Source organism: Talpa occidentalis, unplaced genomic scaffold (assembly GCF_014898055.3).
Source record: "Talpa occidentalis isolate TD23 unplaced genomic scaffold, MPIMG_talOcc4v2.1 talOcc4.5, whole genome shotgun sequence".
Classification (NCBI taxonomy): domain Eukaryota; kingdom Metazoa; phylum Chordata; class Mammalia; order Eulipotyphla; family Talpidae; genus Talpa; species Talpa occidentalis.
The window spans coordinates 89245408-89260792 of NW_023604861.1; the positions used below are offsets into that span (position 1 = coordinate 89245408).

At 38.4% G+C, this 15385-nt stretch overlaps 1 protein-coding gene across 5 annotated transcripts in view; it reads left to right on the forward strand.

Moving 5' to 3' along the window:
• The first annotated feature begins 2529 nt into the window (after positions 1 to 2529).
• Positions 2530 to 15385, forward strand: part of CTNNA2 (catenin alpha 2) — a 1153910-nt gene continuing 1141054 nt past the window's right edge. For 2 of the 5 annotated variants that reach the window (XM_054701778.1, XM_054701779.1), the window contains exon 1: positions 2575 to 2730. The gene's annotated coding sequence lies outside the window, so the exon portion shown is untranslated. Of the gene's footprint in view, positions 2731 to 15385 lie in introns of all 5 variants that reach the window. The other 3 variants (XM_054701780.1, XM_054701782.1, XM_054701781.1) reach the window with 2 other exon arrangements.

A 15385-nucleotide genomic window follows, 5' to 3' on the forward strand; every position in this document is an offset into this window, starting at 1 on the left:
ACTGTTCAGTATCCAGTGATAGCTTTCACTTATACATAGATGTTTAAACTTATCAGAGAGGAATAAACATGGCCAAAATAATACTCAGTTTGGATAATTCCATAGAGTATATAGGAGTGGATTTTCCCTTCATTCAAAAGATAAAAAGTATTAGTAAATTCTGTGGATGCAAGGAGCAAAAATATCAGCCCACATTTGTCTACTGGTAGCTTAAATGCATTACATGAGTAATTTCTTACCTCTATCTGATTGACAACAGTTTGGTAAATTTTGACAGAAGAATGAGGGAGGCCAGGAATCTGAGAAGTAAGGAACGGTTTTTAAGCTGTTATGTTTTATTACCTGTAATTTAAAGCAACTGCATGCACAAAAACCTTACAATTATTTTACAAGTAACTTTTAAAGGTCTGTCAATATCTAATAGTTTTGAAATTCACTACAAAACAGAAAGTCTAGGTATACTACGGTAGTTATTTTTTTTCTATTTGCCATCAATTAAACATAGTTGTAAATTTAAACTTACTTTGAAACAACACACAAAGCTATAAATGTATCTTCTTAATGTTAAAAAGATCAACTTGTATGGTAACTTTGGCCTGTTATTTTTACTTTTATTTTACTGTTATTTTTCCCCTTCAGCCTGACTACAGAATGGAAAATCACAGTAATAAAATGAAAAAAAAAAAAAAGTCAGAATATTATACCTTATTTAACCAGGATTACTTTATCCTTTCTACATTCTTGGACCCTTTAAAATAAGATGTGTCCTCTGCCTCCAAGAAATGCTGTTCAGAAGTACGGAGTATCCCTGCATTTATTCAAGCATTTCTCTGACTGAACACTTATCAGTCAGGGCCCTGTGTTGCCTACCTAAATCTGCCTCATTGTTATCTTAAAGTCTAGCTGAATGGCCTGTTTCCTCCACATCTACTCCAGGACATAGTGGGTTCTTTTCTTTTTCCACAGTTAATATCTCGTCGCACAAATCATTTGGTGCCCCGCATTTACTTCCTGAAACACGTCTTATACCTTTCTTAGTCTCTCTCCTGTTTCTATAGGCTGAGCTTAGGGAAAAAAGCTTTTAGGGTGGAGCAGGAATGTCACTGTCCGTGGTCCTGAAACATCGTGGCAGGCTAAGACGCTTTTTCTTCAAATTTCATATAACTCTTGTCCAGGTTCTCCCAGGGTTTTTAAAACTGGTAAAGTGGTTGAGACACGGAAGATGTAAGACGAGAAGATATTTGGAGAGAAGGACTAAGATAAGCTCTTAAGTCATTGCCTGGAGAAAATAAGACACCTGAGTTTGACAAAATTTTCAAACTACTGAAAATGCCATTGTGGGAATAAGACGGGGATTTAACATAGCTGACATAGTAAGTGAAAGAGTGTAAAAAATGCGTGCACCAAGTGATATAAAGCCTTACAAGTGTTAGCTAAAACCAACACATTGATGCTGGTGGACAAGGAGATCGGACAGGTGGCAGGTTTTGAATGCATCATCACCTGTGCCACAACAAACTGCTACGTTTTATCTTTATTTTTCTCTCTCGATTAAATTGTCATTTGGAATTGTAGCAGAACAAGGATAACTGTAACTTATGTTTCACATTTGATATAGCCGTGCCCCTTCTTCTGTTCTAGCACTTCTGTAACATTTACATTCCATCACCATCAAGGCCTCCCCCCCTTCCCCCCTTGAAGGCGCTGGGCAGAGCATATACTCTGTATAAGCTCCATGTAAGTTTTTCAACTAAATATAATGTCAGTGAGGACAAACACGGGCTATTAAGCAATTCTAGATGTCTGAAAAATGCTTAAGAAGAGTGCTTGGCACAAGTTCAGGGCTCAGTAATATTTTTTGGATTAATAAAAGAACCACAATGCCGTCCACCGCGACAGCAATCAACAATGGCTTGCTAAGTGAAGAAAAGTCCCTTTTGCTTGAACATTTCCATCCTCTTCCAGGCCCTTTTAAAGTCCAATCCTTCCCTGGGACTCGAAGTCGCGAGTCCGTCGCCCCTTCGCAGCACTGAGGCCGTGCCCTCCTCTTGCCCTGTGTCCACGCCCTCTCGGGCTCACCCTTTCTACCCTGGACCCTCGTCCCCCTCTCCCCACCAGATCTTTCCCTCACAAGGTCTGAGTTTCCAGTCCTCGCAGCTCTGGGGGACCCAGCCCCTGGTCCTCGCCAGGCGAGGTAACGCGGTTGTCATGGACACGGCACCTGCGCCCTTTGGCGGTGCCCCTTCCTGGATGTCCCCTCCCCCCACCTGAGGCGCAGAAAGGCCTCCCTTTGCCAGCTCCGCCCCGGCCCCGCCCGTTCGGCGCTCCCCAGACCGCGCGCGCCCGCACCCCCCACCCCGCCACCCCAGCTCGTACCTCCCTCTGCCCAGCCGCGCCGCGGGGGCCGCGGGGGCGCGCGGGCGAGCGAGCGGCCGCGCCTGCGCACTGGCCGCCTCCCCTAGCGGCGATCCGGGCCGCTGCCGCTCGCGCTTGGGCAGGACGCGGGGCGGGCGGGGGAGGGGGGAGCGGCTCTGCTTCTGCCGGGAGTGAGGCGGAGACCCGGACTGGCGGGCGGAGCAGGAGGCACCGCACCTCGGCCAGAGGCGGTTGCAGCAGCTGCCGCCCTCGTCCCCGCCGCTGCTTCACGAGTCTCTTCTGTGATTACCCGTCCAGCTGCTGAGGACCCGCGAGGAGGAGGAGGGAGCGAGAAACTCCCACCGACCCACAGAGGTGAGTCCCGGGCAGAGCATCCTCCATCCTTGCCTGCCTCCCTCCCTCCCTCGCTGGCTCCCTCCCATCCTCTCCATCCTCCCTCCCTCTCCGCTCCCCAACCCTCCCGCCCGCATCCTTCCCAACATCCCTCTCTCCTCTCGTCTCCGTCCTCCCTTCCAGCCTTTCTTTCATCCCTTTCTTCCTCTCTCCCGGCCCCGCTTCCTTTCCGCCCTTTCTTTCTTCCCCGCCTGCCTTTCAGCCACTCGCTCTAGAGCTCGGTCCTGCATCCCTTGCCTCTTGTCTCCATCTCTTTCCCCCCCTTTCTTTACCCTTTCCTCAGTGTGCGAGCTCCTGCCTGCTACAACTCTCCGGGTTCAGGGGCTTCCAGGAAATCGGGCACCGATACTGAGACACACTCTTGCACAGTGGATGTCCTGCCTGTCCCTAAATTATTTGGATTCAGGGTCAACTTGGCTAGAGTACGGGGTACTGGAAGGCGAAGAGGGTCCTGGAAGAATCTATGGGTTTGTGCTGTATTAGGGTGGGGGTGGGGAGGGTTGTCACTTAGACGCGTTGCCAACAACACCCCCCTGCACCTGCACTTTAGCAGTTTCTTTTTCCCCCCTTGGAATTACCTATTCCCAGTGTGTGTCTCACTAATTAAAAATCCAGCTTTCCCTGCTTTGATTGTCTCTGGAAGAAGCCACAGGAAAGAAAAGCGAAAGATAACAAGAGAGGAACAGGGGTGGGGAGAGGATGGGTGGTGGCAGTGGACGCTCGCATCCATTCTCCTCAGGCCTCTTTGGATTGATATTTTAAACCACCCGCCTAATATTTGGCTTGGAATTGAATCCATGTGTTCTTAGTCTTGTCACTGTCCCCGCTTCAAAAGCACAAACTCTCCAAACTTTAATGCCTGTGCATCATGACATTATTTACGGAATGTTTTGGGCAGCATACGAAACACCAAGGTAGATGGATTTGGGAAAACAGAAAGTGCAAGAGTGGAAGAGATACACTTTTGTTCATTCTGTATTAACTTCTAAAGGAGGACAATGGACAGACATTTATTGTACTGGAGTAATGAGCTTGTACTCCACTGTTTTGTAAATATACCATTTTGATAGCGTTAGCTGATTAGTCTTTAGCAGATAGCCTTATTCCTTTTCTTGCACATTACAGAAGTTGTGAAGATGTTTGCACAGAAACATACTGTGTGATTATGTTTGTGGTTTACACCAATGGCAAAGTTGAATTAGCTTTGGTTTCACTATCAACGATTTCAGTTGGTTTTGCAGAATTTGTTTTCACCAGATAATTTATCCTGCTTCCTTTAGCTTATACACTATCTTTTTTCCTCCACCCCAAGTAGTAATTTGACGCTGAAAAGTTTAATTATATGTGGTGAGCCAGCCTCTCCTCAGGATGGCTAGTGTATTCATCGTTTCAGAAAGGTCCAATAGTGTAAGTTTAACAGAAACAGTATAGAAACCTGACTTTTGCTCTGTCTATACTCTGCTTTAAAAACAAACAAAAATATGTATGGAAAAGATTTATTTTATATTTAAGGAGTGTGCGGGGAGGAACTGGAATTGATGGCAGATTTAATAAGGCAGTGAGAAACTATGCTGTGGAGCAAATTATTGATTTTTTTCTTTTCATTTAAATTATTATATACCAGCAGTGCAATGTGCACTTTTGCACTTTAGGGGGATGTAAAGTAGAAGTTGAAATGAAGAGAATTACCTTCCAAAGGGAGTGAGTGTTGATTTGAAGGGAGAGCTAATATAGTTAATCATCTGAATCATTTGGGGGAAAGTATTTAATATTAGAATGATGGACCTACCCCCTGCCCCAACTCTTCATAGTAGGAATGAGTTCCATTAATGGCTTCGCTGACTCTTCAGCCATGTAGCAGAAGCTTGGTTGAATTATCAGTGTTAGCAACATTCTGATGCAGAGTTGCAGTCAACCCTGTCTGTATTTGGGTGGTTACATTCCTTAATAGTGAACACAATTGTAAATAGGGGTGTTTGTTGTTGTTTCTTTTGTTGTAATCCATGAAGCTAATGAAAGACTTTGGTAGTAATTATATATGAATATAATAAATTTGTTTTGTTCTAATTTACTTTAAAATGACTTTCCTCTTATAATATCTCTACTGCATTTTCTTTGTGGGTCTTTGTATTTAGAAGTATGGGTAGGAGGCAGCCCCTCAGTAAGCTCTGTTCTTTCTGTTTTCCCGTTTTTTCCACACAGTGATGTGGGTATATGCCTCAGTTTTCCACCGTGTTTCTGTGGAAAGGTATCCTTTATTTCTCTCATTAACCAATATTCATTCATTTAGTGAAAACAAAATATATAAAGTTGTTAACACTTGAAAATAAAATAACAGTTATTTACAGCAAGTATTTTAGAGCAACTTGGGTAAATTAGTAAACTATAAAATAGTAAGGAAACTAGTGTCTTTAAAGAAAAAAAAAAAAGCAGTCTGCTACTCTGACCATAATCCAATTTATAGATGAAGACCAACTTCTTCTTAAGAATTTATTTTCTAGACCCTTCTGTCTTTTTTGACTGGATCTTTAAGAATATGTGGTGCAGTTAAAGGCCCAACAGAATATCTCATAGACCCTGTAGGAAATATTCTGAATACATTCTGTGTGCCTTCTCCAATCAGAGCCCTTAAATCTACCCTGTGCTAAATTGTGTAAGGTATTTGGAAGTAAAAAGAAGGAAAACACTTTCTCTTTGACCTTAGCTTGTAGTCTAGTTGAGGAGAACAGGCATTTGCATGAGGTCATATTTCACAGTGGCAAAGAACAAGGTCTTTGGAGAAAGGTTTATATTTGACTGCACTCTCTACTTAACTGAAGAGACTGTTGTGCCCTTGCACACTGTTTTAAGTCTTTTTTGCTCATCTATAAAATGGGAATTAGTGGTAGACTTATGGGATTGATTTAAGGGTTAAATGTATTTAGCCCAGTATTTGATATAAATAATGCATGTATTGAATAAGCATTATTATAATTTGGGGAAAAGGTTTTTAAAAACCCAAGACAATATATGATTATGTACTGGAAAGAAAGGAAGAGCAAGTAAGTATTAGGTGAATTCCAAAAAAAAAGACATATTTATGTAGCTGGAGAAAGATTATTTCCAGGAGTAATACTAAGGACTGGGCAGAGATTCTTGGGAAGGATTTCCTGCAGGGTAGGTACCACAGCTTGAACAAAAGTGCAGAGGGAAGAAACAGCATTATGTATTTGGGAAGATTATGGGAATGCTTGGCATACTGGTGTACTAAAAGGTGTCAAATTTGTACAGCCAGACTAATTCTGCCATCACTTGTGATAAGATAACTTGTACTTTGCTATTCATTTTATCATAGAATGTTCAACTCTCCAGTGGAGCTTGTTTTAGTTCATTGTCTAACCAAAACCCTATCCTAAGACATAGAATCTAAAGTCTGTGTTACCTTGAGGACCCAGAATATTCTTTTTCTCTCTTTTCTTTAAACTTTAGGGCAGAGATAAAACTTAACTTTTCTAAACAACAAAGATTTAATAATTATGGCTATCACAACTCTCTCTTTTTTGTCTTAATCCATCCATAACTATTTTACAACTATATCTTGGAGAGTAACCAGGATTATTTTATGTTGACATATATGAAACCAGTAAATTGTTAGGGTAATTGTATTTCTAGGAACTTTTACTTTTACTCCATTGTTGACTTTTTCTAGTTACCATAGTTCCTTTTTTGGGGGTGGTAAAGATTATTGTTTCCAAATGGATTATGCTATGAAGTGATTTACTGGGGGAGACTCAGGTGTGATGAACTCAGGGTCTGCCTAGGAATGTGCACTGAGCAAGTTAAATATCTGCTCTTCGTTGGGTGACAGTTTGCTCACTGACTAGATGTGTTGGTGCATCTTTATTTTTGGTTAGTGTTCATTAACTATTTTGAAATATATATCTATGACATATTTATTCAACAACATAAATAAAATGAATTGTTTCATCAAAAAGTGGATTTCCAGAAAATTTTACCTGCAAGTTATATATATATCAGTGTTTATAATGTTCATGTTTAATTCATTTTTAATAGTCACAATTTCATTGCTTTATACAAAATATTAAAATTATTTTCTTATATTTATTTTTTGTAGATCTGATAATACACAAAATTGGTATATTATTTTAAGAAACATAGTTATAAATAGAATGTGTATCCAAAAGCTAGCTGTTTCCAGATTGTAGACCATAGCATTTTTATTTCCTATGTTGAGATTTTTCTCATATTCTGAATTTTTAAAGTTTCATCAATCTAAATAAATTGTTTTCAAATGTATCACTTTTAGTTAGTTTCATATTAAAGCATCAGTGATTTTTTTTAAAAAAACTTTACAGTTAGACATTTTTATTTACTTTACTGTTAGATGTTTTTACTTTGACTCAGAGTAAATTCTGACTCAATCAAATATGCATTCCACAACTCTTTTAAATTATTACTTGTAATGCATTATAGAAAACACAAAGTGATTATCCAGATTTATAATGTTTACTTTTATATGGCATTGTTGCTTTTTTTTTTTTAAAGATTTATTTACTTTTATACAAGAGCTGGGGTACAGTCCAGAGGTGCGGGAGGGTGAGAGGATTCACCAGAGACAAAGCGGGGAGCAGAACAGGCAGACAAATGAAATACACTAATGAGGGGAGCAGTGGGCACAACAGGAGAGGTCTACTGTGCCATGTGGGTTGCTCCCTGGCTGGCCGGGAATCAAACCCACCCTGCAGAGGCTGAGAACAGCTTCACAGAGCGGTGCTCAACCTGCTGCGCCGGTGGGGAGGCCCCATTGTTGCTTTTTATTTACAGGTTGTGTCTATGCATACAGGTCTTAAACTGTTATTTTTTCAGATGTAAAATAATCATTGTATTGCCTGTAAGTTAAGGTGGTGACCATATGGAGGTGTGGAGTAAGGATGACATGAAATGAATCAATTTTGTACATCTACTGAACTAAAAACTTTATCATTGCAGGTTCAGTTAGTGGTTTTCTATTAATTTTGCTGTCCTGCTGATACAATTCATGTTTTAGTTTTTTTAAAGCACTGTGTGGCTTATATACATATATAAATGTCACATTTATGTGGCAGTATATATGTCATGTACATGTATATGTGTGTTTGTTTTCAAATAACCTGTCTAGAAAGCACACTCATTATATAAAATCAAAATCACTATATAAATGACCAAAGGATCTGGCTTTCCCATCTGAATTATTAGATACATATGTGTTGATGTATAAATGTCTTAAATAACATAGATACATGTGCATGTTTTAAAGCATTTGTGTTATACATTCATAAGGATGGATTAAAAAGGTTATATATAAAATTAGATGCTATTTTTCAGTATTTTGGTATATTTCAGTATCTTACTATTTTGTTTTCTTGAATTTTTTGGTGGGTGGGGGAGAAAGTAATACATTTGTAGAACTGCCTGATTGTGATGGAGATCCAAATCAATATCTTGATTTGCTACAATGTCCCTATATTAAGTGAGTGGACATATTATAGGGCTTGGGGCAAAATAATTTTATTTTGTAAGATCCCACGAAAATTAATAGGATGCTTTAAAATGCCATGTTATATAAATTTGGCTTTTTTTGGTTATATATCTGTAATAAATCCATCTTTTCTTTATATACCTTTTTGTTTTACAAAACTGTGAACTCTTGATGCATACTGTTAATTTGTTCTTGCACAATCCACCCAGAAACCACAATGACTACAAAAATGACCAAAGGATCTGATATACCTATCTCATTTTAATTGTAATTATATGATGGTTTGGTGAAACTTCAGTCTTTCAACCTTATCTTAAATCCATTGGGTCTGAAACAGTTGTTAAATATAATTGATTTATTTTTCTTTAAGTTGGTAGAGTATCCTTTCATCTAAGAAAGAACTAATTGCCCTCAACTACTTGTAAGACAGGATATCCCACAATTATTGAGAGATAAGCATGTCTGCATTCTTTGTTCAATCATTGATACCTTCTAGACTAAATTCATAAAATATGTCCCCCACCTCCAATATGCAGGGCTGACATTAAGGAGTATACACAGATTCATTTTAATAGCATAAAAATGCCTGCATTTAAATTTATTATTTCATTGAACCTTGTTTGTTTCTTTCAATTATATAGCCTAGGGCCTCCCTGGTGGCGCTAGGGGTTTTAAGCACAGCACTGTGAAGCTAGCTGCACCCTCTGCAGCACTAGCTTGATCCCCAGCCGGCCAGGGAGCAACCCACAAGGCACAGCAGACTTCTCCTGTCTGCCTCGCTGCTCCTCCCCTCAGCAGTGTATTTCAGTCAGTCTGCCTGTTCTGTGCCCTAATCTGTCTCTGGTGAATCCTCTCACCCCCTGCATCTCTGGCCTGTACCCCAGTTCTTGTATGCATAAATATAAAAATCTTTAAAAAAAATTATGGCGTAGCACAAATTTACTCAGTAAATATTTTTTAAAATATCTGTTCTTTGCAGAACTGGATATTGTAATTTTGTAAAAGTACTGAGTTAAGGATCAGGATACCTGGTTGTTGCTCCAGGTTTTCAACAAACTATCTAGTTACATGACTAAGCAAACCTTGCATGCTCTGAGCCTTACTTCTTTTATCTGTGAATTAAGTGACTTGGACCTAATATGTAAAGAGTATCTATAAAATTCTTTTCCCTAAAAGTTCAAGATATAATTATTTATTTCTTACTGTGTCCCATTTCTTTTTAAAAATATAAACTGCTGCTACATAAGAAAAAAAGCCTCACCTTTAGTTGCACATGCATTCTCTTTCCCAACAAAATCACAAAGTGAGCTTCTAAGAGTGCATAGAGTAAGGGAAAAACTAAGGGACATTCCCTTTTTTTACCTTTTCATCCTCTCTTCTCTCTTCTTAAAACATCTTTTCTGGATAGAGGTATAGATTAGTTGCTACGTCCATGTGGTGTCCAGCCCAGTGTATATTTGTCTTGTTTGAGTAACACCATTGTCTTTAAAGGACTATGTGGCATTTATGCATTTAAAATAAGATATTTATTTAAGAATTGATATGAAGGGGCCTCCCCTGGTGGCGTAGCGGTTGAGTGCTGGGCTGCGAGGCTGCCCGCAGCCTCTGCGGCGCTGCCAGCGAGGGTCCCACAAAAAAAAAAAAATTGATATGAAGTTTAAGGTTAATATTTTTGCCTCAGACCAAGCAAAGTCTTTAAGTTGTGTTTTATACAACTGTGTGGTCATGTCTTTCTATTAATCAGCTCTAAATTTCCATTTAAATTTTTCATAATGAGGGCCTCCCCGGTGGCGCAGCGGTTGAGCGCTGGGTTGCGAAACTGCGCGCGGCCTCTGCGGCGCCGGTTCGATCCCCGGCTGCTCCCCGGCCACCGGAGGAGAGTCCCACATGGCGCGCAGGCCTCTCCTGCCGCCCGCTGCTCCCCTCAGCAGTGTACTTCGGTCCTTCTGCCTGCTCTGCTCCCCGCTCTGGCTCTGGTGAATTCTCTCACCCTCCCGTGCTTCTGACTGTACCCAGTGCATGTATAAACAAAAACAAACAAACCAGCAAACAAATAAATAAAGCATGCCTCTATAAAAAAAAAAAAAAAAATAAATTTTTCATAATGAAATTTGTTGGGGTATATATATATTTTAAAAGATTTATTTATTTATTTATTTATTTATTTATTTATTTATTTTTATTTATACAATAGCTGGGGTACAGGCCAGAGGTGCTGGAGGGTGAGAGGATTCACCAGAGACAGAGCAGGGAGCAGAACAGGCAAACAGACCGAAGGCATTGCTGAGGGGAGCAGCGGGCACAATAGGAAAGGTATGCCGTGCCATGTGGGAATCTCCCTGGCCGGCCAGGAATGGAACCAGTGCTGCAGAGACTGGGGACAGCCTCACAGCGCTGTGCTCAACCCGCTGCGCCACTGGAGAGGCCCTGTTGGGGTATACTTTTTATATACAAAAAAGTATCTTTTTAAGTAGTGCTGCATGTTGGAATACATTATTGTGTAACTACCGCCATAATATATATAATAGGATATTTCTGTTGCACCAAATGTTCTCTTCTGTTTGATCTGTTTTTCTTCTCTATAGTTTAGTTTCCCCTGGTCTGGAAATGGATATAGATTGAATTATATAGACTATGTAGTGATTTTTTTCCTTTATCGAATGCAAGATTATTGAGATTGGTCTTGTGATTTTGAGTATATAAACTTCCATATAACCATCTAGGAGAAAATACAGAAGAAAATATTTGTGATTTTGGATTAGGCAACATTATTTTAGACAGGATCCAAAAAGCACTACACATAAAATCAAGAGAAAACAACTAAATTTTATCAAAATGGAAAAGCACAATTGCTTTTCGAAAGATGCAAGTTTTGCTAGTAATGTATCTCTATTTCTGTATTTGCCTGACAAAGGATTAATTGTTCTAATTGTATATTAAACCCTTGCTTCTCAATAACAAGACAGACAATATAACCAAACAATGAACAAAATGAATGAAGAGATATGCCACAAAAGAAGATACACAAATGGCCAATGAATACATGCAAAGGAAATCTTTTATTTACCAAAATAATGAAAGTTTAACAATCACATCTTGATACCCTACAAACACTAGAATGGCTAAATTTTAGAAAGATTGACAATATTAAATTTTGGAGAAGATGTGAAGCAAGAGAAGCATTCACATATTGCTGATGGGTATAGAACACTTTGTGAAGCAGTTGGGCAGTTTCTCTTGATGATTAAACAATACTCATTATATGATCTGGAAATTGTTCTTCCAGGTAAAATGAAACCATACATATGAGTACTTTTAGATGAAAATTAGTAACCACCTTACTTATAATAGCTTCAAACTAAAAACATCCCATATCTTCCAAATTCTCATTTTACAGTTACTCTTTTGAAATAGAAAACAAAGCTACTGGTACATTCTTTTTAGAGAGGGGCTATTGAAATCTAATGTATATAACTTGACGCTAGGATAAGGGGAATTCATCCAAAAAATTTGCTTCAAGTCTTCAGAAATCCTGAGTGTCTGGCTTGGCTATCAGACCTAGACTTTGCTTCCCCTCTGTCCTTTCTGAGTGAAGACTATTTCCAGTCAGAGGCTGATCACTGCCACTGATCAGAGCATACCATCATGCAGCAGAGAAATAAGGAAACCTTTACCCAAAGCCCTTGTATTCGCTTCTCTCTTATTTCATGGTCTATCCCCAATCTAGTCAATAGCAAGGAGAGAGGGGATGCATGAGAGAATGAGCCTAATCAGGATCCACCTATGGGGCTGGTATGGGTCACCCTTTCCTGAAGTATGTGGCTGTGTGGAGGACCTGAAGGGGATACGTGGGTCGAATGGCAGTTCTCTTGGGAAAAAGGGAGTACTGGATGTTGGGGAAGAAACCAGCAGTGTTTATTATAATTTGATTTAGATTCCTGCCATGATGGTCTCAGCTTTGTGAAGGAGGTTGAAGCAGAAAGTTTAGATAGTAACACAGGAATGTGTGCAAAAACAGGTGACAGAGGGGTAACCTAGAAAAAGAAGGTAAAAATTTAGATTCTCATCCACAGCATGAACTAGAGAGGGAAAGAGTCTAAATGCAAGGGAATAATTTAAAATGGGCAGGCATACAAATAGTCACAAGCCTAGCCTGACATATTGGGACCCGTGGAGTTGAGATATGAGGCAACAGTCAGTTCTGGCAGTAGTCTGGAATCCAGGCAAGCAAACTCAATTGCAGTTTGCCCATCTGTGAAATCAGGACCTCAGGCAAGAAGATTGTTATGTTTTGCTTGTTAAAGTGAAAACTAAAACAGTAATTATTCCCCCTTTTTTTTTTAAGGTATTCTCAACCACTTTGATTCTGTGTTAAGGATAGGAGTCATATCACCTTCTTTTTTTTTTTTTCTGTAATATTTCCCTGTTAACGTACTGGGCCCACATTAGTTCCCATACTGGGCCCACATTAGTTAGTTCCTGCTGAGTGATTGAATAAAGTCTTTGAACTCATTTTATCTTTGAGTAAATCCTATAAATTTCTGGTTAAAAAATTGGCAGTCATTCAACAAATATTTTCTTATAGGTTATGGAAACTGCTCTTGGGGGGACATTGCCACAGACCCAAATTCGAGTATGATACATAGTTTACTTTATAAATTGATCATCTCATCTAGGGGGACACAGAATCAGGAACATTGTGCTAGCAGTGGCTGAGAGAGAGGTGGAAGAAGGATGATCTTGTATTAGTACTTTTTAATTCAAGCCTGCCTTGGTCTGGGAACTGGGACAGGGCTGAGCCAGCAGGAAGATGGGGTCAGTGAGCACAGCAGTGGGAGAGGTGAAGTCACAGCCCTAAGAACTGAAGCTGGGATGCAGATAACTGCTCTGTAGGCTGCTGAAAAGTGGGACTGGAGTGAAGGGGAGAGGCTGGGCGTAGAAAAATATTTGGGCATTATCTGTATAGGGGTATCTCAAAAATACATTAACAGAAGATGAATTGTTTCAAAAAGAATGTCTTGTCTTTTATACTTGTAACAATAATTCCCATTGTAGAACATCTAGAAAATAACCCGAATGAGAAATTTGAAAATAAAAATACTACAGTCCAAACATCCAATGAACATTTGGTGAATTTCTATTTTTTTCCCCCCAAAAGTATGTCTGAGTTTATAAAATAGAGGTCTTTTTGAAACAAAGCTGTGATCATAGGTATATATAATTTTGTGTCCTATTTATTTTTAACAAAGCATATCTAAGCATTTCCTGGGATAATAAAAATTCCACCTCCGCATTAATTTCCATGTAACATTACATTGATTGGATCTAAAGTTTCAAGTTTTTGTCCGTGTACAGAGATAAAGTGTGTGCTCTCATCTGCCTTCAAATATGGACTGTGTCATGGACAGGATATTGACGTTAGGGGTCCCCAGTAGTGTGCCTCAAAGATATACCTGGTTGGAGTTAAGTAGGGAGATAAACATTTCAGTATTTGCTTAAGTGTTATATGCAGCTCTATACATCGTTTTCACTTCATCTATCGCTTAGCTGGATATCATTATTTTTAAACTGCTGTTTGTTATTTTATAGTGTGATTCTATCATGCTTTATTAATACTTATGTTTTTATAGAAAATCAGTTTGGTCCTGATATTTTGTTACTTCAAAGTAATGCTGTGGTAAGCATTCCTATAGAGATAGATAGATATGCTGCCCATATATACTAGCGTTTATTTGTAAAGAGTTGGCTGATAGTTGGAATTTTTGGTTCATGCGGATTGTACACATTATATTTTAATAGTTGATACTTGTTTACTCTTTAAAGGGGGAGAGTAACAAATTACATTCTGCTAGCAGATACAAAAGTACATATATCCTTATCCTTTTACTAGTGCATGATGATTTGAAACTTATAAATGTTTACCGGGGGAAATTAAGACTGGTATCTTTTTTTCTCTGACTTCTAGAGCAGTTGATTCTCTTTTCATTTATTGTTTTGCCTAATGGTCTAATGTTTTACTTCTGCTATGATGAGTGGTTGTATCTTTAGCCATTTTTTTCTCTTATTTTACTCTATAGGATTTCCTTATATTCTGAGTAGAAAAGACTGTTATTTCTGAGCTGTTATAACTGCTATAGCTTGTAGAATGTTGTGATATCCAGTAAGTGATGGTTTTTCTTTTTCCAAAGTTCCTTAACTATTTTTTTGTACCTCAGAAGAATATGATAATCAGCTTATCAAATTATATAAATCATACCCTTGGTATTTTAACTTGTATTTAAGATAATTTGAGGTAGAAGTAATAAGTTTCTAATTCATATGGAATTGGAGACAAGAGACATATGCAATTCATATGGAATCATTCATATGGAATTAGAGACTTGTATTTCCATTGGCTTGTCTCTTTATTTATTAAAGTCTTCTTTTTGTGTTTTCTTTTAAGTTATCTTCTTCACAGAAAAAAAGTATTTCTTATTAATATTAATTAGTTACCATTTTGTTTGTGGTTTTTATTGTTGTTGGGAAAGGTTTTATTTTCTTCTACAGTATCTGAAAGGTTGCTGCTGATATAGAAATTATTCCTTTTAGTTTTTGCAGTTAGTCTTCTATCAAGTCGCCTAGTTAAAATACTTCATAACTTCAAAAAATCATTCTTTTCCTTCTATTTTTCTTACCAATTTATATGATCTCTTTACATGTTAAAATAGCAGTACAAAATTCACGTTAATGTATGATATGTAAAAATAAGTAGTTTCATATATGAGGAAATGATAAAATACACATTTTTGTTTTCTTTTCATTTTAAATTTAAAAAAAGTTGCTTTCTTCTAACATTAGTGTGAATGAGTCATTCTTTACCTATGAAACACTATATTGTACTCTATATATGCCTTTTTATTTTTTAAATTATTGTTACATTCTCAGTAACTCACATCCAGCATTATATTTTGAATATGCTTATGAAACTTTCTTTTTGGAGTAAGCTCACTGTGTACGTGGATTTCATGTACTCACTTCCAAATTTAATTGGTACTTTTCCAGGCCTTTCTGATTATTTCACAGTGATTTTTTTTTATATAACTTTTCAAAGGTATGGGT